General features: G+C 48.3%; 1 long non-coding RNA gene across 1 annotated transcript; it reads right to left on the bottom strand.

Annotated features, from left to right (window-relative positions):
- Positions 1–17504: 17504 nt before the first annotated feature.
- Positions 17505–19326, bottom strand: LOC141094399 (uncharacterized). Its single transcript, XR_012233063.1, has 5 exons — positions 19225–19326; positions 18760–18833; positions 18507–18606; positions 18069–18145; positions 17505–17585 (listed from the first exon to the last, which is right to left on the bottom strand). It is a non-coding gene; the product is annotated as an uncharacterized lncRNA (long non-coding RNA).
- Between the last annotated feature and the right edge of the window lie 1288 nt (positions 19327–20614).

Below are 20614 nucleotides of genomic sequence, written 5' to 3'. Positions count from 1 at the left end.
CCTGAATCATAAGTTTATAAATGGCAGAAATAACGGGGATGCGAGAGAAAATGCCGAGCTCCATAAAGTGTCTGAAAATCACATTCAGTCTAAATAAGATGGAATGAAGGAACAGACGAGGCAGAAAATGATCTTATAGCGCCGTAATACAAAACATAAAGTAAGGAAAACAGCGCAACACTGACGACAGGAACAGGAGGAGAAAACTCACATTATACAACACAGAAAGAAGGCTAGATGTATTCTGATGCGCACTTTGCCTTCTCCAAGAAGCTAAGAACTAAAAACATTACAGAATATAAGAAGGGAAGAGATTATACAGAAATAATATAAGTAGCTGTGAAGCGCCCTTATGTCACAAGGCAAATCCTCCAGAAACCTGCAGCAAATAGTGCACCAGCCGTCCGTGTATACGTCCTGCACATTTACTCTATATCTGTATTATACGGCATTACTACTTACACCTTAGGCCTCGATCACACGATGCTTTTTCTCGTACCAGTGTATCCGTACTTTTTGCGGATATCGCTCGTACCTATAGGGCTGTGTGCACACGTTGCAGATTTGGTGCGTTTTTCGGCCCGCATTTGTGACAAAACCTGACGCCAGCAAAGTGAATGAGAATCCTGACGTGTCGTGCACATGTTGAGTATTTTTTGCAGTTCTGGTGCAGAAAATAATCTGCATGTCAATTCTCTGCGGGTTTGCCCCACGTTTTCATCATTCACTCAAATCAGGCAAAAACAAAGCAAATTCACGCGTTTTTGCAGCCAAAAATTACAGAAATGATGCAGAATTTGTTTTTTCCCCGGGGTCCCCCATTTTAATAATTAGTAAAGAGTAAAGATACAACTCTGTGGTATTAATAGTCTGTGAGGCTCCACGTGTATTACACATTTCACAGAATCTTCAGCCCACGGTTGTACACTTTCCCGCTGATGCTTTTTAGTGCTGTGTCTGATTTACTGATTAGAAACACAAATAAACCAAATGAGATGAGGCCTTTTTTAAACACAAATCATATTATAGATTTGAATGCCAAGAACAAAAAAATAGGCATATTATTTTGCTACACCAAAACCTAATGATGATTTATAGCAACAAACAAAGGAAAAAAAAACTATAATGTGAAGTGGGGAACAGGGCCTGGACTGGGTGTTGAAAAAGGTGAGGGCGCAGAAACTCGAGGTGACACATAGGGGTAACTGACTGAAAGGGATTAAATAAAGGATGGAAAATCCCATGGTCTAAAGTCTCTGGTTGAAAATGTATTTCAGAACCTAAAACACCGGCCTGATGGTGCGATTCTGGGGTATGAGGTTGTTGTGCGGACATCTCCAAACCAAAAGCCTTATTGAGAAAAGCACACCTGTCTTGATTGTTTGGTCCCACATTCCATCCTGGAAAATAAAAGATTGGTTGGCTACTTGGTGGGACGGTGTTTTTGTTTGCCCTCAATGTTGGGCAGGACAATGTGTGTTTGGCTGTGGCCACAGGAGGAGGTGGTGCTGGTGGGTGCAGGCTGTGAGCCACAGGAGGAGGTGGTGCCGGTGGGTGCAGGCTGTGGGCCACAGGAGGAGGTGGTGCCGGTGGGTGCAGGCTGTGGGCCACAGGAGGAGCTGGTGCTGGTGGGTGCAGGCTGTGAGCCACAGGAGGAGGTGGTGCCGGTGGGTGCAAGCTGTGGGCCACAGGAGGAGGTGGTGCTGGCGGGTGCAGGCTGTGAGCCACAGGAGGAGGTGGTGCCGGTGGGTGCAGGCAGTGAGCCACAGGAGGAGGTGGTGCTGGTGGGTGCAGGCTGTGAGCCACAGGAGGAACTGGTGCTGGTGGGTGCAGGCTGTGCGCCACAGGAGGAGGTGGTGCTGGTGGGTGCAGGCTGTGAGCCACAGGAGGAGGTGGTGCTGGTGGGTGCAGGCTGTGAGTCACAGGAGGAGGTGGTGCCGGTGGGTGCAGGCTGTGGGCCACAGGAGGAGGTGGTGCTGGTGGGTGCAGGCTGTGAGCCACAGGAGGAGGTGGTGCCGGTGGGTGCAGGCAGTGAGCCACAGGAGGAGGTGGTGCTGGTGGGTGCAGGCTGTGAGCCACAGGAGGAGGTGGTGCCGGTGGGTGCAGGCTGTGGGCCATAGGAGGAGGTGGTGCTCTGCGTTATAAACTTCTGTGAAGCACTTAGGGGTTCAAAGTGCTCACCACACATCTAAATAAGTTCCTTGGGGAGTCTAGTTTCCAAAATAGGGTCACTTGTGGGGGGTTTCTACTGTTTAGGCACATCAGGGGCTCTGAAAGCGCAACATGACGCCTGCAGACGATTCCATCAAAGTCTGCATTCCAAACCGGCACTACTTCCCTTTCGAGCTCCGACGTGTGCCCAAACAGTGGTTCTCCCCACATTTGGGAATGACCAAAGTCTTTGGGGTTGGTACAAGTTCCGTTTGTTGACATAATCCATCGGCATTACCATTTTGCTTGCCGGGTCTGTAGTGGATGGTGAAGTCTAATGTAGAGGTTGTAGGGCTAAACTCCACCGCAATAATCTGGCGTTGTCTCCAGAGACCCGATTAAGCCACACTAGGGGATTATGGTCCGTTAGGAGGGAAAACTGCCGTCCATACAAATATGGTTGTAACTTCTTGAGTGCCCATACTACTGCCAGGCACTCCTTCTCGATGGCCGCATAGCTTACTTCGCGGGACAATAGTTTCCGACTCAGGTAAGCGACCGGGTGGTCATGACCGTGCGGCCCAACTTGGCTCAGCACTGCCCCCAATCCAAACATAGAAGCGTCTGTGTGAACCAGGAAACATTTAGTTGGATCGGGTGCGGCCAATACTGGGGTATTTGTGAGGGCGTCCTTTAGTTGGCGGAAGGCTTCCTCACACTCGGGTGTCCAGGTTACCTGGCGGGGGAAGTTCTTACGGGTCAGATCAGTGAGGGGATTGGCTAAGCTGCTGTAATTGGGGACAAATTTCCTATAATACCCAGCTGTCCCTAGAAATGCCATGACCTGGGTTTTAGTGTGTGGGGTGGGCCATTTGGCTATGGCCTCAATCTTGGCTGGTTCTGGTCGCTGTTTCCCATTTCCCACCCAATGTCCTAAATACTGAACCTCTGCTTTGCCCACGTGACACTTGTTGGGGTTCAAGGTGATTCCGGCCTTGTGGATCCTGTCCAATACTCTCTCTAGGTGATTTAGATGCTCATCCCATGTCGCGCTGTAGATGGCGATGTCATCCAGGTAGGCACAAGCACAGTCCTGGAGACCATCCAGAAGCCGGTCAGCCAGCCTCTGGAAGGTCGCAGGGGCATTCTTCATCCCGAATGGCATAAATCGAAACTGGAATAAGCCGAACGGGGTGACAAATGCAGACTTGGGAATAGTGTCAGGACTTAGGGGGATCTGCCAATAGCCTTTGCATAGATCGATGGTGGTCAAATACTTTGCCCCCGCCAGCCGGTCTAACAACTCATCCACACGCGGCATGGGATACGCATCCGTCACCGTTTTCTCATATAGCTTGCGATAGTCTACACAAAACCGGGTAGTCCCATCCTTCTTGGGCACTAACACTACGGGGGATGCCCAGGGACTATCTGACTCTTCAATGACCCCTAAACGCAACATCTCTTGTATCTCTTGTCGCATCCCTTCTCGTACAGACTCAGGGACGCTGAAGGGGGGTTGTCTCAGGGGGGTCTGATCCTAGGTCTCAACCTTGTGTTGTGCCAGGCGGGTGTACCCCGGTCTCTCTGAAAACATCCTCTGTCGCTGCCTCAACAACGCCTCTGCCTGCTGTCTCTCCCGGGGCCCTAGGTTTTCTCCCAAGTGTACCTGGTCCCATGTTTTAGACTGAGTCTTCTCCCCTAAGACATCAGGCAAGGGGAGTCCTGCTAAATCCTCTGCTTCGGATGCAGAGATGGCCACTACCTCTTCAGGGCGCTCCCGGTAGGACTTCAGCATATTCACGTGGAATATGCGAATAACCCTGGGGTCGTCACAATCGGCGACATTGTAGGTGATGTTGGCTATTTTCCCCACTACCTAGTAGGGCCCCTGCCATGCAGCTTTGAACTTGTTCTGCCTTGTTGGTTCTAACACCAGGACCTTCTGTCCTATCTCAAAGGTGCGTTCTCTGGCTCTCCGATCGTACCATACACGCTGGCGCTGTTGGGCCGCCTACATGTTCCCACGTACAGCCTGAGTCAGCTCCTGTAGACGTTCCCAGAATTCCAGCACGTAGGGCACGATAGGTATCCCTTCTATGGTTCCCTCCCCTTCCCAGTGTTCTCGCACTAAGTCTAGGGGGTCCCCTTACATGCCTCCCGTATAACAGTTCGTACGGGGAGAACCCCGTAGATTCTTGGGGCACCTCCCGATAGGCAAACAGGAGGTGTGGCAAGAATTTCTCCCAGTCCCTGTAGGTCCTGGTAAAAGTCCCAATGAGTTGTTTTAATCTTCCGTTAAAACGTTCACACAACCCATTGGTTTGCGGGTGATACGGGGCGCTTCTAATGGACTTTACGCCGCACAGCTTCCACAGCTGGTTGGTCACCTCTGCTGTAAACTGGGTACCCTGGTCCGAGATAACCTCCCGGGGAAATCCAACCCGTGAGAAAACCTGGAGCAGGGCAGCCGCCACTGTCTCTGCCAGTATGTTAGGTAATGCAACCGCCTCTGGATACCGTGTGGTATAATCTACCACTGTCAATATATACTTTTTCCCTGACGGACTGGGTTTGGCTATCGGCCCTATCAGATCGACCGCTACTCAGCAAAAATGGCTCCTCCACAATGGGGAGGGGGTGTAGTTTGGCCTTGCAGTGATCTCCCCTCTTGCCAATGCGCTGGCAACTGTCACAGGTCTGGCAGTACTGACGAACATCATAGGTTACCCACGGCCAAAAGAAGTTTTGTGTCAGACGATGCCTGGTGTGACTAACGCCGAGGTTCCCGGCCAAGGGTATGTCATGAGAGATTCGCAGTAGCTCCTGCCTATACTTCTTGGGAACTACCAGCTGTCGTTTTATAGTGGGGCTCGTCCCTGTGTGGCACTGCTCTGTAACCCGGTAGAGGAGTCCCTGATGCCATATAAACTGTTCCACTTCCAGTACTCCTCTCCCCTCCTGTGCCTTCCCACGATACCCCTGTAATGAGGGATCCTCAAGTACCTCCTTTTTAAACTCAGCTGGCGTGGCCCAAGAAATGTGTCTGGCTATGGGGATACGTGTAGGGCTGGGGTGTCTTACCTGGGCCTCCTCTGAGTGTGATTCCGCCTCCGCAGCTCGAGCTTGTCTCTGGATGGTCACAGGATAGGTCTCAGCCAGAGGGACGACCGAGAATGCAGACAACATGGGCCTGAAGTCATTTCCCAGTAAGACGACTGCAGGCAAATCCTTCATCAGGCCGACCTCAACAAGGCCATCCCCGACTCCCCAGTTCAGGTGAATCCTGGCAGTGGGCAGTTGATGTATGGCTCCCCCTGCTACACGGACGGCCACTGTCCGGTTTGTCTTCTCTTGGTCCCGGAAGAAATGAGGCTTCACAAGGGTCAAAGTTGCTCCGGAATCTCTTGGTCCCTGCATACATTACCCATTAACCCACACCGTCTGTCGATGCTGTTGTCGATTATCTGCCTGGGCTGCCTGCACGGGGTCTACTTCATGCAGCACTTCCTCCAACTCTTCCATCCCCGGATTAGTCATAGCCCCCAATGCCGGGTTAGCTTTGCCCTGGTAGTTGTGTACAGTGGCCCGGTTGACGGTAGCCGTTCCCGCCTTTGGACACTTGGTACGCTGAGTCCGATTGGCACATTGTCTTTGCAGGTGGTCCAGTTGATGGCAGGTGTGGCATCGCACCCCAGGGGGACTCTGGTAAGCCGGGGTTTTAGCTGGTCCCCGACGATCTTCTGTGGTTTAGGGGCCTCCAGACTCATGGGAGGGCCCCTAGTGACAGTCTTTGATCCTGACAACTGAGACCTCCTGGCATCATGATGTTCATCGGCCAGATGAGCGGCCTCCTCAAGAGTCATTGGCCGTCTGTCCCGAGGCGATTCTTGTGTCTCTGAGTTCAGTCCAGTAAAGAATCACTCGAACAAGAAGAGCTGGAAGACGACCTCCTTAGTGGTTGCTTGGCTCCCTTGTACCCACTGTAGCAGTGACCGCAGTAGTTTACAGGCCCATTCAGCGTGGGTATCTGTTACCTGTTTTATAAGTCCGCGGAACTTTTGGCGGTATGCCTCTGTTGTCAGCGCATACCGGGCCAAGATCACTTCTTTGACCCTTTCATAGTCCATACAGTTCTCATCAGGTACCGTGCGATAGGCGTCCGCTGCCTGGCCTGTCAGCTTGCTAGCCAGAACCTGAACCCAATCCTCCGGCTTCACTTGATGAAGGGCACACTGCCACTCAAAGTCCTGCAGAAAGCCATCAATGTCTTCCTCTGCCTCCCCCAACTGTCGGAAGGCATTATACTGGATTTTTTTGTGGCTTACTGCTGACGGTACCTGGGCGGAGGCCAGAGCTCCCCCTGCTCACTGACTCTCCTCTCTCTGCTCTGCCATCTCCATCTTGGCTAGCTCTGTCTTAGCTAGCTCTACTTTGGTCCGCTCTGCCATCTCCATCTTGGCTAGCTCTATCCTGGTCCGCTCTGCCATCTTTTCCTTCAGATCAGTACGCACATCAGCCATCACCTCTCGTACGATCTCTACTGCAGGGTTTGGGCCATAGAACGCCAGTCTGTTCTTTACCTCCCTCTGGAATTCATTCACTTCCATGTTCACATTGGGGGGCGCTGCACTGTCGTGTTCCATGATGGCTGCTATCAATTCCACTTTTGTTTTGTTGCAGGCGATTAACCCTCGAGCTTCCACCAGGTCTTTTAATGTATTCCTCTTTAACTTCTGGTATTTGTTTTCCATTCAGTCCTTTACTCCTATAGACGGGATATCATATTCCACTGCTGCCACCAGTGTAACGGGGTCTTCTGTGCTGTAATACCTCTTACATTACCACCCCGTTTCTCTGGAGGTCCACTCTGGCTTTCCTCACTGCCGAATGAAGGACGCTGGTTCGAAAGGCTTTGTAACATGGGAACATATAAAAGTTCACTGCTACTCCATGTATTTCCAGTGTGACACATTTTACTCATCGGTCTCAGAATATATATACATACAGAGGGCAGGACAATCAATGTGTGTCAGGCCAGTAGATAACAGGCTCCAATTAAGACACCAGACATACATTACAATAGCCATGGGATTTGCAAAGGTGGGGGGAGGTCAGAAGTGGGATATCTTGCTTACTTCTGCCTAGGGGGTTGCAGCAGGTCGGTTGCTGCATTAAGGGCATACATCTCCTATTCGGTGTGCGGGGGGGTTCTGTAACAATGACTCTACTTTATAAACTTCTGTGAAGCACTTAAGGGTTCAAATTTCTCACCACACATCTAGATAAGTTCCTTGGAGGGTCTAGTTTCCAAAATGGTGTCACTTGTGGGGGGTTTCCACTGTTTAGGCACATCAAGGGCTCTGCAAACATGATATTGTGTCCGCTATGAGGTATCGGTGTACTCAGGAGAAATTGCCCAACAAATTTTAGGATACAATTTATCCTGTTACCCATGTGGAAATGAAAAAATTGATGCTAAAAGAAAATTTTTGTGAAAAAAAAGTACTTTTTCATTTTTATGGATCAATTTGTGAAGCACCTGGGGGTTCAAAGTGCTCACTATTAGAGTTGAGCGAAACGGGTCGAAAAATTTCAAAAGTCGACGACTTTTGGCAAAGTCGGGTTTCATGAAACGAAACCCGACCCTAGGATGAGGTCGGCCACGAGGTTGGCGACTTACGCACCAAAGTCGCGTTTCAAAAGTTTGTTTTGCGCTCTTTCAGCCAATCAGGATCCACGGACACTGTGGGCAACGTGATGACATAGGCAGGGGTCACCACCATCTTTCAGAAGGGCATGCAAGTGATTGGCTTGCTTTGGTGAGCGTCACAGGGGTTATAAAAGGGCGTGCACGCCGACCGCCATCTTACTTCTGCCGATCTTAGCATAGGGAGAGGTTGCTGCTGCTGATTCTGTAGGGAGAGCGTTAGGCAGGGAAGAAGAAAAAAAAACTGCTTCTGCTGCTAGCGATTTTGCCTGTACAACACACCAGTCACTGTGTGTGCAGTGCAAGGGGAGGCTATATTGTGATGGATCAGCGGTGTTGGTTGTTAGGCTGCCTTCTAAGGCTTCCTGACAGCTGCATTGCTGTTTACCCACTGCTCTGCAAACTGCTTTTTTAAAAGCAATCCCAATTTTTTTTTTGTCCTGCCGAGGTACTGAGCGTGCATTTTTTCACACCATACAGCGGTGTACGCTCCTCACACCGTACCGTGTAACGGCTGTTATCACAGCCACAGTGAAGCTATCTGTGTGTCACTCTGTGAGAATAAGTCGAGGACATGTTCCGTTCTTACAGACCTGCACCTACTAGTTTTGTCTAGCTTTCAAACAGTTAAATATATTTGCTGTTTGATCACATTCAAAACTATAGAGAGACAGCGTGTGTCAGTCCGTATACTTAAAAAACACGGAGCTTGACAATTTTACGTACACCGGACAGCCGTGTACGTGCACGCTCCTCTCAGTACCGTGTAACGGCTGTTATCACGGCCACAGTGAAGCTATCTGTGTGTCACTGTGGAAGGATAAGTGGAGGACTTGTTCCGTTCTTACAGACCTACACTCTAGGGAGATTCCTATTCTGCCCAATTCTACATACACCTTGTAGTTTGTGATATACTAGCCAATTTCTGCCTGTGACATAGCGCTCTGATATTCAGTGGGCCTCACACAATCCAAAAGTGTCCAGTGTCCACTAGTGTGTGCAGAAATTCAAAATCTCCCTTATCCTGTAGTCACTTTTTTCACACCTGTGCCATCGAGCCTGTGACATAGCGCTATGATATTCAGTGGGCCTCACACAATCCATAAGAGTCCAGTGTCCACAAGTGTGTGCAGAAATTCAAAATCTCTGTGATCCTGTAGTCACTTTTTTCACACCTGTGCCATCGAGCCTGTGACATAGCACTCTGATATTCAGTGGGCCTCACACAATCCATAAGTGTCCAGTGTCCACAAGTGTGTGCAGAAATTCAAAATCTCTGTGATCCTGTAGTCACTTTTTTCACACCTGTGCCATCGAGCCTGTGACATAGCGCTGTGATATTCAATGGGCCTCACACAATCCATAAGTGTATAGTGTCCACAAGTGTGTGCAGAAATTCAAAATCTCTGTGATCCTGTAGTCACTTTTTTCACACCTGTGCCATCGAGCCTGTGACATAGCGCTGTGATATTCAGTGGGCCTCACACAATCCAAAAGTGTCCAGTGTCCACTAGTGTGTGCAGAAATTCAAAATCTCCCTTATCCTGTAGTCACTTTTTTCACACCTGTGCCATCGAGCCTGTGACATAGCGCTCTGATATTCAGTGGGCCTCACACAATCCATAAGTGTCCAGTGTCCACAAGTGTGTGCAGAAATTCAAAATATCCCCTGTCCTATAGACACCTTGTACCTTGTTTTACATTACTATATAGTTTGTTGGATTTTGTCTACATTTCTACAAAAAATGAGGAAGGCTGGTGGAAGAGGCCGTGGAATTGGGCGGGGGTTGGCAGCTGGTAATGATGGTGTTGGTGGTGGATCTGATGGTAGTGGCAAGAGCAAAATAGGACCGAATGCAGGAGGTGTTGAGCCTGCGTCATCGTCTGGCTCCATAAGGCTTCGAAGGCTTAGTTTTCTAGGAGTTGGCAAACCGCTTTTAAAGCCAGAGCATCAGGAAAAAGTTTTGTCTTACATTGCTGACTCAGCCTCCAGCTCTATCGCCTCCTCTTCTGAAGTTGTAAAAAGTAAAAGCACTGAGTCGTCATTGGAGGCTCATGTTCATGAACCACACCTTTCCTTGTGTCCTTCACCCCAACCAAGATTGAAGGATGACGCAGGCCATAGTACTGATTACTCCATGGAGCTGTTTTCACATACCATGCCTGGATTATCAAGTGAAATGGTGAATTACCCAGGCCAAGATGAATCTGACATGGAGTGCACTGATGCACAGCCGCTGATAGATGATACTGCTGGTACATTCACTCAGAGCACTACATTGTCCTCGCAGTGTACAGAGCCAGATTCTGACCCTGATGAGACTCAGGTGCCCTTTCCCGCACACTATACCACCATACACGGTGACACAGAGGAAGGTGCACGTGACATTGAAGAGGAGGTGATGGATGACCCAGTTGTTGACCCAGATTGGCATCCATTGGGGGAAGAGGGTGCTGCTTCCAATAGCTCAGATGAGGAGCATCCACAGCAGACATCGACATCGCAACAGCTGTTATCTGGCAGGCCCGGAGCACTCCAAAGACAGGTTCCAAAAATCAAAAGAGTTGCTGGACAGCTTGTCCAGAGGGTCAAAAGATCACAGCGTGCTAGGCCGCAAAATGTCTGCCAAAGTAGGAAGAGTGCAGTGTGGCACTTTTTTGAACAAAATCCTCATGATCAGGCCAAGGTTATCTGTAAGAAGTGCGCAAAGACCTTTAGCCGAGGGAAAAATCTGAAAAATTTGAATACCAGTTGCATGCTTAGACATTTAACCACCATGCACTTGCAAGCGTGGACACAACACCAAACCTCAAGTGCCACATGTGCAACTGATCACAAAGAAGGTAGTCAGCAACGCTACATTGTTTCCCCCACTGTAAGCCCACCGGTTAGCACAGCAGCAAATGTTGAGGTGTCGTTGCAAGGCCACAGCAGTCAGGGAATCCCACTGTTATATCAACGAAATACTGAATCTAGGCCATCAGAAAGAACACCAACTCCATCACCATCATCAACCCTCTCTCAGTCCGCCCTGTCCACCGCTACTTCCACCATATGCAGCTCTCAAGTCCAGCTCACCCTCCCAGACACTATGAGTAGGTCAAGAAAGTACTCAGTCTCTCATCCGCGTACACTGGGTTTGAACGCCCACATTGCCAAACTAATCTCGTTTGAGAAGATGCCCTATCGGTTGGTGGAAAGCGCAGCTTTCCGCGAACTCATGGCCTATGCAGTACCACGCTATGACCTACCCAGTCGCCACTTCTTCTCTCACAAAGCCATCCCAGCCCTCCACCATCATGTAAAAGACCGCATTGTCCATGCACTCAAGCAGTCAGTGAGTGGAAAGGTGCACCTCACAACTGATGCATGGTCCAGTCGGCATGGCCAGGGCCGTTACGTGTCCATCACTGCGCACTGGGTTAATGTGGTGGATGCAGGGTCCACAGGGGACAGCAGTGGTGGGACAGTGCTGCCTTGCCCACGGTATAGGAAACAGTTGGCTGTAGGCGTTCGACCCTCCTCCTCCTCCAGAAGCGAAAGCTCGTCCACAGAGCGCAGTCGTACGAGCACTCCATCTGCAGCTGCCACTGTTGCACATGAGGTGTCCCCCTATTGAGCAGCTAGTGGAAAGCGTCAGCAGGCTGTGTTGCAGATGATGTGTTTGGGCGACAGACACACCGCCGAGGTGCTGGCCGAGTACTTGAAGCGACAAACTGAGTCATGGCTGGGCAGTGTACATCTTGAGGCAGGCAAGGTAGTTAGTGATAACGGCCGTAATTTTGTGGCAGCCATAGCCCTTTCAAAACTCAGCCACATACCTTGCTTGGCTCACACCTTGAACCTGGTGGTGCAGTGCTTCCTCAAAAATTATCCGGAGTTAACAGCCCTGCTCCAGAAGGTGCGAAGACTGTGCGCGCACATCCACCGGTCGCCTGTACACTCCGTTCGTATGCAGAAGCTGCAGCGATTGCTCCACCTTCCCAACCACCGCCTCATTATCGACATTGCAACAAGGTGGAACTCCACCCTGCACATGGTGGAACGGCTGTGCGAGCAGAGGCAGGCCATAATGCATTTGTGGGAGGATACACGGCCAGGCACTTTGAGAGCAGACATGGAGTTGACAGGTGTGCAGTGGTCAAAGCTAAAAGACCTCTGTAAAGTCCTTCAGTGTTTTGAGGAATGCACACGGCTGGTAAGCGCAGACGACGCCATCCTAAGCATGAGCATCCCACTTATGCGTCTGCTCATGCAAACTTTGACGCACCTTAAGGAGCAGGCGTCTGCAGCCAATGTTGACGAGGAGGGAATCCTTGATGACATTTAGCCATTGTCTGCTCAGGGACCTCTCCTGGACGAGGTGGAGGAAGAAGAGGAGGAGGAGGATGATGATGGGGATGATTACTTAGGGGAGGAGGATGCATCTCGTGGGGCAAGTGAAAATGTTGGCATGGCAAGGTCTGGTACAGGGTTTGTGCGTGACTGGAGGGATGTGGATTTGCCAGAAAGTGCTCCTCCAACCAGCACTCGCAGTGCATCATTGACACCGGGAACATTGGCCCACATGTCAGATTATGCCTTGCAGATCCTAAAAAGGGACCCCCGCATTGCCAAAATGATGAACGATGACGACTACTGGTTGGCCAGCATGCTGGATCCACGCTATAAAGGCAAATTACAAAACATCATGCCACAGGAGAACCTTGACCTAATATTGGCTAATAAACAAGCAACTCTGGTAAATCGGTTGCTTGAGGCATTCCCAGCACACAGCAGCGGTGATGGTTCTCACACGAGCCGTACGGGCCGGGGGCAGCTTGGCAGAGGTGTTCGTGGTGCACACAGCAGAAGTGGCGTTGGAGACAGGGGTTTCATGACAATGTTGTGGACTGATTTTTCAAATACCGCTCACACAACTGGTAATACTGCATCGATGGAAAGTGACAGGAGACAGCAGTTGTCAACTATGGTTACAAACTACTTTTCCTCCCATATCGATGTTCTCCCACACAGGTCATTCCCCTTTGACTATTGGGCCGCTTAACTGGACCCCTGGCCTGAATTGGCCCAATATGCCTTACAGGAGCTCGCTTGCCCAGCTGCAAGTGTGCTATCGGAAAGAGTCTTCAGTGCAGCTGGATCAATCCTGACAGAAAAAAGGACCCGTCTGTCAACCCAAAATGTGGATGATCTAACCTTCATTAAAATGAACCATGCATGGGTTTCCAAGGATTTTGTCCCACCTTCCCCTGATGACACATAGGGTGACAGAAAAATGGCTTGCTTTGGTCCACCTCTTCCTGGGACTTCACCTATTTCGCCTTTTGCATCAGCTGAATGTCCAACATCAACATATGCCACTTTCTAAAACTCCCTAACTGTGCTGCCTCCCCCCCATGGCCGGGGTCACCACCTAGCGCACGACACCGTGCGAGTGCCGTTGCCCTGGACAGGTGGGTAGGCCGACTCTTGGGCGCGGGCACTGGCACAGGGTCCCTCATAGTGCAATCAAGTGTCTCTGACGGTGGTGGTGCACACCCGCCGTCAGACACACCGCTGTACTATGAGGGGCCCAGTGCCAGTACCGACACCCACGAGTGGGCCCCCCTTGCTTGGGCAGGGCCCCAGCATTTGCAATCTTTACCTCTCCCTGCTCCTCCGCTGTGTAATCTGGGCCGTCAAATCCATACTGTGCCTGACACCGTCTGAGCCTGCCTCCTGATGTATATACATATTTTGAATGTGTACGCTATCCATACATGTTATCTGGGGATACGGTACCCTTTCTAACCTTTGTGCAATCACGTGCAATCCATACTGGGACTAACACCGTCTGAGCCTGCCTCCTGATGTATAGACATATATTTTGAATGTGTACACTATGCTATCCATACATGTTATCCGGGGATACGGTACCCTTTCTAACCTTTGTGCAATCACGTGCAATCCATACTGGGCCTAACACCGTCTGAGCCTGCCTCCTGATGTATAGACATATATTTTGAATGTGTACACAATGCTATCCATACATGTTATCCGGGGATACGGTACCCTTTCTAACCTTTGTGCAATCACGTGCAATCCATACTGGGCCTAACACCGTTTGAGCCTGCCTCCTGATGTATAGACATATATTTTGAATGTGTACGCTATCCATACATGTTATCTGGGGATACGGGACCCTTTCTAACCTTTGTGCAATCACGTGCAATCCATACTGGGCCTAACACCGTCTGAGCCTGCCTCCTGATGTATAGACATATATTTTGAATGTGTACGCTATCCATACATGTTATCCGGGGATACGGTACCCTTTCTCACCTTTGTGCAATCACGTGCAAGCCATACTGGGCCTAACACCGTCTGAGCCTGCCTCCTGATGTATAGACATATATTTTGAATGTGTACGCTATCCATACATGTTATCCGGGGATACGGTACCCTTTCTCACCTTTGTGCAATCACGTGCAAGCCATACTGGGCCTAACACCGTCTGAGCCTGCCTCCTGATGTATAGACATATATTTTGAATGTGTACGCTATCCATACATGTTATCCGGGATACGGTACCCTTTCTCACCTTTGTGCAATCACGTGCAATCCATACTGGGCCTAACACCGTCTTAGCCTGCCTCCTGATGTATAGACATATCTTTTGAATGTGTACGCTATCCATACATGTTATCCGGGGATACGGTACCCTTTCTCACCTTTGTGCAATCACGTGTAATCCATACTGGGCGTGAGAACGGCTGGCGAGCTGTTAAGCAAGCTACAGCACCTGTGGTTTGCACACGTAAGTTTTTCATTTTTTCAGGAATGACGGTTAGGCCTAATTCAGGAACTGCGGTTGTCCTGCACTTACTGGGAAATCATCGTTCGCGGGTAATAATTGTAATCAGTGATCCCCATCACTAACGGTGTTCAGCGGGTTATCTGCACCTGTAAGCGACAAACGCTGGCCTTTTCAGTGTAGCGCACATGCAGCCACGGACATGTAAGGGCATGACACACCAGTTATTGGCCAATCTCATGTGCCAGAGCCTCACGTGTCCCTCTAGTAAGCCGGACTCGGACCGCGGGGCATGACGGAGTCTCGTTCGTTAACGGAATTAAGCTTGCAATGTGTGCATCTGTTCTGTAGCTGGCATGGTTGAGGTTTCCCAGGTGGAGTCGAATTTAACCGTAGGCTCCACTCCTGGTGGTGCCCTTCTGGACATTCCTTTAAGGTTCAGCTTTGCAACCATACTGCCCACGTAAAACAAACACTTTGCCTTCATGAACGCTGTTTGGAGGGTCATGACTCGTGGGAATAACGCCGCCCAATCAGTTAACCTGCTAGAGAGATCCTTCGTGGCTCCCAAGCATGACATCACACTCCCTAGGAGGAAGGTAATGCCACTGTGGCGACCGTACTCCTGGGGGCGACACAAGTGCACTGATGCCCAGCCACTGCTCGATGAATCTGCTGGTACATTGACCCAGACCACTACATTCCCCTCGCACGCTACACGGCCTGAATCTGACCCTGATGAAACTCAGGTTACCCTTCCCATATACAGTTCCATCTTACACGGTGACAAAGAGGAAGCTGCAGATGAAAGTGCAGGTTCGGCCCACCCGCCATCAGACACACCACCGTACTATCAGGGGCCCTGTGCCAGTGCCGTCGCCAACGAGTGGGCCCCCCTGCTTGCTCAGGATCACAGCACTTGCAAGGTTGAAATACTGTGCAGTGAGATGGAAGATGGGGACGACGAGGAGTCCAGACTAGTACAGGGATTCCCTAGCGAGGAGACTTATTTGATTGTTTTCAGTGTTGGGACAGCAATTTTTGGGGAGCACTATACTCTGGAGAATGATAGATGGGGCCCACCATACACTGGAACATTCCAAAGGTGGACATCAGACACTGGAACAGCATTTACAGGGCCCATTATACACTAGAGCATTAGAAATGGGGCCCATTATGTTTGGAGCATTATTTGGGCCCATAAGACAGTGGAGCTTCATCCATGGGGACCAACATATACTGTAGCATTATGTGGAGCTCATCATATACTGTTTCAAACATTATATGGGACCAATGATTCTGTATGGAGAAATAGATGGGCCTCGTCATGAGATGTAAAAAGTGAAGTATTTTTCATTGTACTATACTGCTATTTCTCTGCCGTATCGGAGCATGATGAGTTGTGGCATGTGTTAAAGGGGCGCTCTTTCACCCAGGGCACATGAAAACCTGGAGCCAGCCCTACCCCCCCACAACTTTAGCCAAATAACCCCCATTTTTCAGTGCGTAACTTGTATTATGAAGTTAATTAAGGTTGACAAGCTTAAGTAAGAAGAATTGATGCTTTTGGCATTCAAATGGGCACTGTAGGTGTGTTTCCTGTCCTCCTCTCACTGCCGACTTTTATTCCCCATTGACTCACATTGGGTTTCGTGTTTCGGGACGACCCCGACTTTTCCCTATAATCGGCCGATCTTGCTCGACCCGACTTTTGGAAAAGTCGGGTTTCACGAAACGAAACTCGACCCTAAAAAACCAAAAGTCGCTCAACTCTACTCACTATGCATCTAGATAAGTTCCTTGGGGGGTCTAGTTTCCAAAATGGGGTCACTTGAGGGGGAGCTCCAATGTTTAGGTACACAGGGGCTCTCCAAACGCGACATGGCAACCGCTAAATATTCCAGCATATTTTCCATTCAAAAAGTCAAATGGCGCTCCTTCCCTTCCGAGCCCTGCCGTGCGACCAAACAGTGGTTTATGACCACATATGAGGTATCGGTTTACTCAGGAGACATTGCTCAACAAATTTTGCGAACCATTTTATCCTGTTGCCCATGTGAAAATGAAAAAATTGATGCTAAAAGAACATTTTTGTTGGAAAAATTAAAGTGTCCATTTTTCTTTCCACGTTGCTTTAGTTCCTGTGAAGCACCTGAAGGGTTAATAATCTTCTTGAATGTAGTTTTGAGCACCTTGAGGGGTGCAGTTTTTAGAATGGTGTCACTTTTGGGTATTTTCTGCCATAGAGACCCCTCAAAGGGAAATCAGAGGGACAGGTGGTCGCTAAAAAAATGGTTTTGTAAATTTTGTTGTAAAGATGAGAAATCGCTGGTCAACTTTTCCATGGTTCCAATTTCACATGGTTGAGCGCACTTGGGATCTGCCCCCAAGGCCCTGCCCATGCCCAATGTTTGGTCCGTAAACCGCGGCTAGGAGTTAGTCCCGCTTTTGTGTCCAGCAGTGATGGTGGAACTGCTGGGCTTCAGGGCGCCGGATGCTTAGCTTTGCTGTCTTTCAGATGGTTCTAGGGCAACAGTGACAACAAGCAAATACTCGAGCAGCCCTGGATAATCCGCGCCGGCAGGATGATAAGATCCGGCGGAAGATGGAACCTATGAGAAGAGAAGTGAATATAATGTAAGTGATGGGACGCCATCGGACATGATACTACTGTGCGGACACTGTGGCCGGACGGCAGAGGAATATTATCACACAGAGGTCAGGGGTCATTGTCAGCCATCATACATGTGATAATCCCATCACTGACAGATGACATCTGCTCCACATGAATGATTCTCACTGACATCACACAGCATGGAGCCGATTCTCACACTTACCTCGTCTCTTTTTCCCCTTTTTTCCATTTTCTGTTTTTTCTTCTTTACTCAGATTTGTTGCAGATATTCTTTCCGTCTGAGCTGGAAATTCTGAACAGAAAGTAAAAAACAAAACCTCAGTAACGCCATATCCTAATGGGATCTGCTTTGTCTCCTGTATATAGTAGGATTGTTCTAGTCCTGTCTCCTGTAGTCCTGATAATCTGGTATTATATCATAATAGGGCAGAATAAGTCCTATATAATGTACATAATCCCATCTGAGGGGCATTAGATGTGTCACTGATATAGAGCAGTAAGCGCCCTGTGTGCCGCCATGTGGTGCATCACTGATGAGCGATATTCTACTATAGGAGACAATGTCGCCTTATGATGATGTAGGTTATTGGATCCCACAACGTATCTCACAGAATCCATGAAAAAAGCTCCTGTGCAAAATTAGTGAAATAGAGATGTAGGATGGGCCCATGGGCAAAATAAATAACAAAGGAGACCTATTACAGAAAAACCATGTGGAGATATTGGAGCCTTGAAGTCAACATTCACATTGTTGTTGCTGTAGACATGGACATACCTGATAGTGGGGGCGAGGATGGTAAGATGGTAATAGCGTCGTCGTCTCCATCAGATACGGGGACAGATCCTTTCTGCCTGTTTGGAAGGAAAAAAACTCGTAAATCACAAGTAAACGCATTATAAAAGGGGTTGTCTATAAGAACACTGACTATAAGGCCTAATAGGAGATATGACTGCCATAGTAGGGAAGGTCTTCTGCTCAACTCTACCTTTTACTAAGAATGTGTGGCATGTAATACTACATCTCTCCTACAGTGTAGGCAGCATGAAAAATGCTCGACTGGCGGCAGATATGGGCTGTTATCACCAATGGTTTCTGAAGCCAAATGTACAATGACCGCTAACCATGGGATGGTGGGTGCTGCATGTGATATTCTGGTATTTATGGCCTATATTTGGTGATGAGCTCCCAGTAATGACCCCATAAGCTACTTACTTTTCTGAAATGTTTGTGCTGGATTTTGGTGCACACTCTGGTGGGGACTCGGGATCCTCCTCATCCTCTGAGTCCAGATGTTTCTTTATCTCACAATGATCTACAAGACATAGGTAATGAAGTGTTATTAGAGGTTGTCAGTATAACATAGTCACCATTTATACATGAAACATGGAAAACATAAAAACCATGTGGAAATATTGGAGCCTTGAAGTCAACATTCCCATTGTAGGTGCTGTAGACATGGACATACCTGACAGTTGGAACAAGAATGGCAAGAAACAAATAGTGTCGTCGCTCTCAGATATGGGAACAGATTCTTTCTGCCTGTATGGAAGAAGAAAAACACATAAATCACAAGTAAACGCATTATAAAAGGGGTTGTCTCACTATAAGAACACCGACCATAAGGCCTAATAGGAGATATGGCTACCATAGTGGGGAAGGTCTTCTGCTCAAAACTAACTATTATAGAGTGGAGCAGAAAACAAGTACCAAGAATATCTGGCATATTATACGACATCTCTCCTACAGTGTTGGGGGCAGCACTAAAAATGCATAACCATCCACAATTATGGGCTGTTATCACCAGAAGTTACTAAGGCCAAATGCACAATGACCGCTAACCAAGGGATGGTGGGTGCTGCATGTGATATTATGGTATTTATGTCCTATATTTGGTGATGAGCTCCCAGTAATGACCCCATAAGCTACTTACTTTTCTGAGACATTTGTGCTAGATTTTGGTGCACACTGTGGAGGGGACTTGGGATCCTCCTCATGTTCTGAGTCCAGATGTTTCTTTACCTCAGAATGATCTACAAGACATAGGTAATGAAGTGTTATTAGAGGTTGTCAGTATAACATGGTCACCATTTATACATGAAACATGGAAAACTTAAGAGATCTATTACAGAAACACCATGTGGAAATATTGGAGCCTTGAAGTCAACATTCCCATTGTAGGTGCTGTAGACATGGACATACCTGACAGTTGGAACAAGAATGGCAAGAAACAAATAGCGTCGTCGCTCTCAGATATGGGAACAGATTCTTTTTGCCTGTTTGGAAGAAGAAAAACACGTAAATCACAAGTAAACACATTATAAAAGGGGTTGTCTCACTATAAGAACACCGACTATAAGGCCTAATAGGACATATGACTGCCATAGTGGGGAAGGTCTTCTGCTCAAAACTAACTTTTATCGAGTGGAGTGGAAAAAACTACCATGAATATCTGGCATATAATAATACATCTCTCCTACAGTGTGGGTAGTTCTAAAAATGCATGACAGGCGTCGATCATAGGCTGTTATCACCAGCAGTTACTAAGGTCAAAAGCACATTGACTGCTAACCATGGGATGGTGGATGCTGCATGTGATATTATGGTATTTATGTCCTATATTTGGTGTTGTGCACATATATCAGCCTAGAGAACCCATTAACAGCCCCATAATCTACTCACATTTCTGAGATATTTGTGCTGGATTCTAGGGTACAATCTGGAGAAGACTTGGGATTCTCATTAATCTTCATTCCGGTAACGGTGGTAAGGAGCTACATGCGGAAGCAATAAGATATGAAATAATTGTATGACTACCTTCATAGGTCTTTTTATACATATTTGTGATTTATTAATCACATACTTACTTTAAAAAGCCTTTCAGAAGATGTTGTAAAATTTTTGAAGTCAAGGCTCTCATTGTCCTCACTTGTGGCCTTCTCATCCTCTGAGACCAGATGTTTCTTCATATCCGAAAGGTCTGCAAGACATAGGTAATGAAGTGTTCTTAGAGATTGTCAGTATAATAGAGTCACCATTTATTAATGGGAACCAATTGTCACAAAATAAGGAAGACGAGACAAACAAACACTTAGTCTAGAAGATGCCTCCTACTTACTGGTAAATAAGCTGGTGTCCACAAGCTGAGGAACGTACACTAGCTTTTGACTTAGAAGGGAATCAAAGTCTAAGTCAACAAGAAATGGATGACCCCTGATCTCAAAAGCTCCTCCTGGATAAAGGAAAACAATAGTGATTCGGACATTGTGAGAGACAGCTTCATATCTGAACAGTTTATCTTAATTAGAACTAATTACACAACT

This window comes from Dendrobates tinctorius, unplaced genomic scaffold, assembly GCF_039654945.1.
Source record: "Dendrobates tinctorius isolate UK_male_01 unplaced genomic scaffold, ASM3965494v1 ptg000063l, whole genome shotgun sequence".
NCBI lineage: Eukaryota > Metazoa > Chordata > Amphibia > Anura > Dendrobatidae > Dendrobates > Dendrobates tinctorius.
The sequence above is the reverse complement of the archived record's forward strand: the minus strand, read 5'-3'. Positions and strand labels throughout refer to the sequence as shown.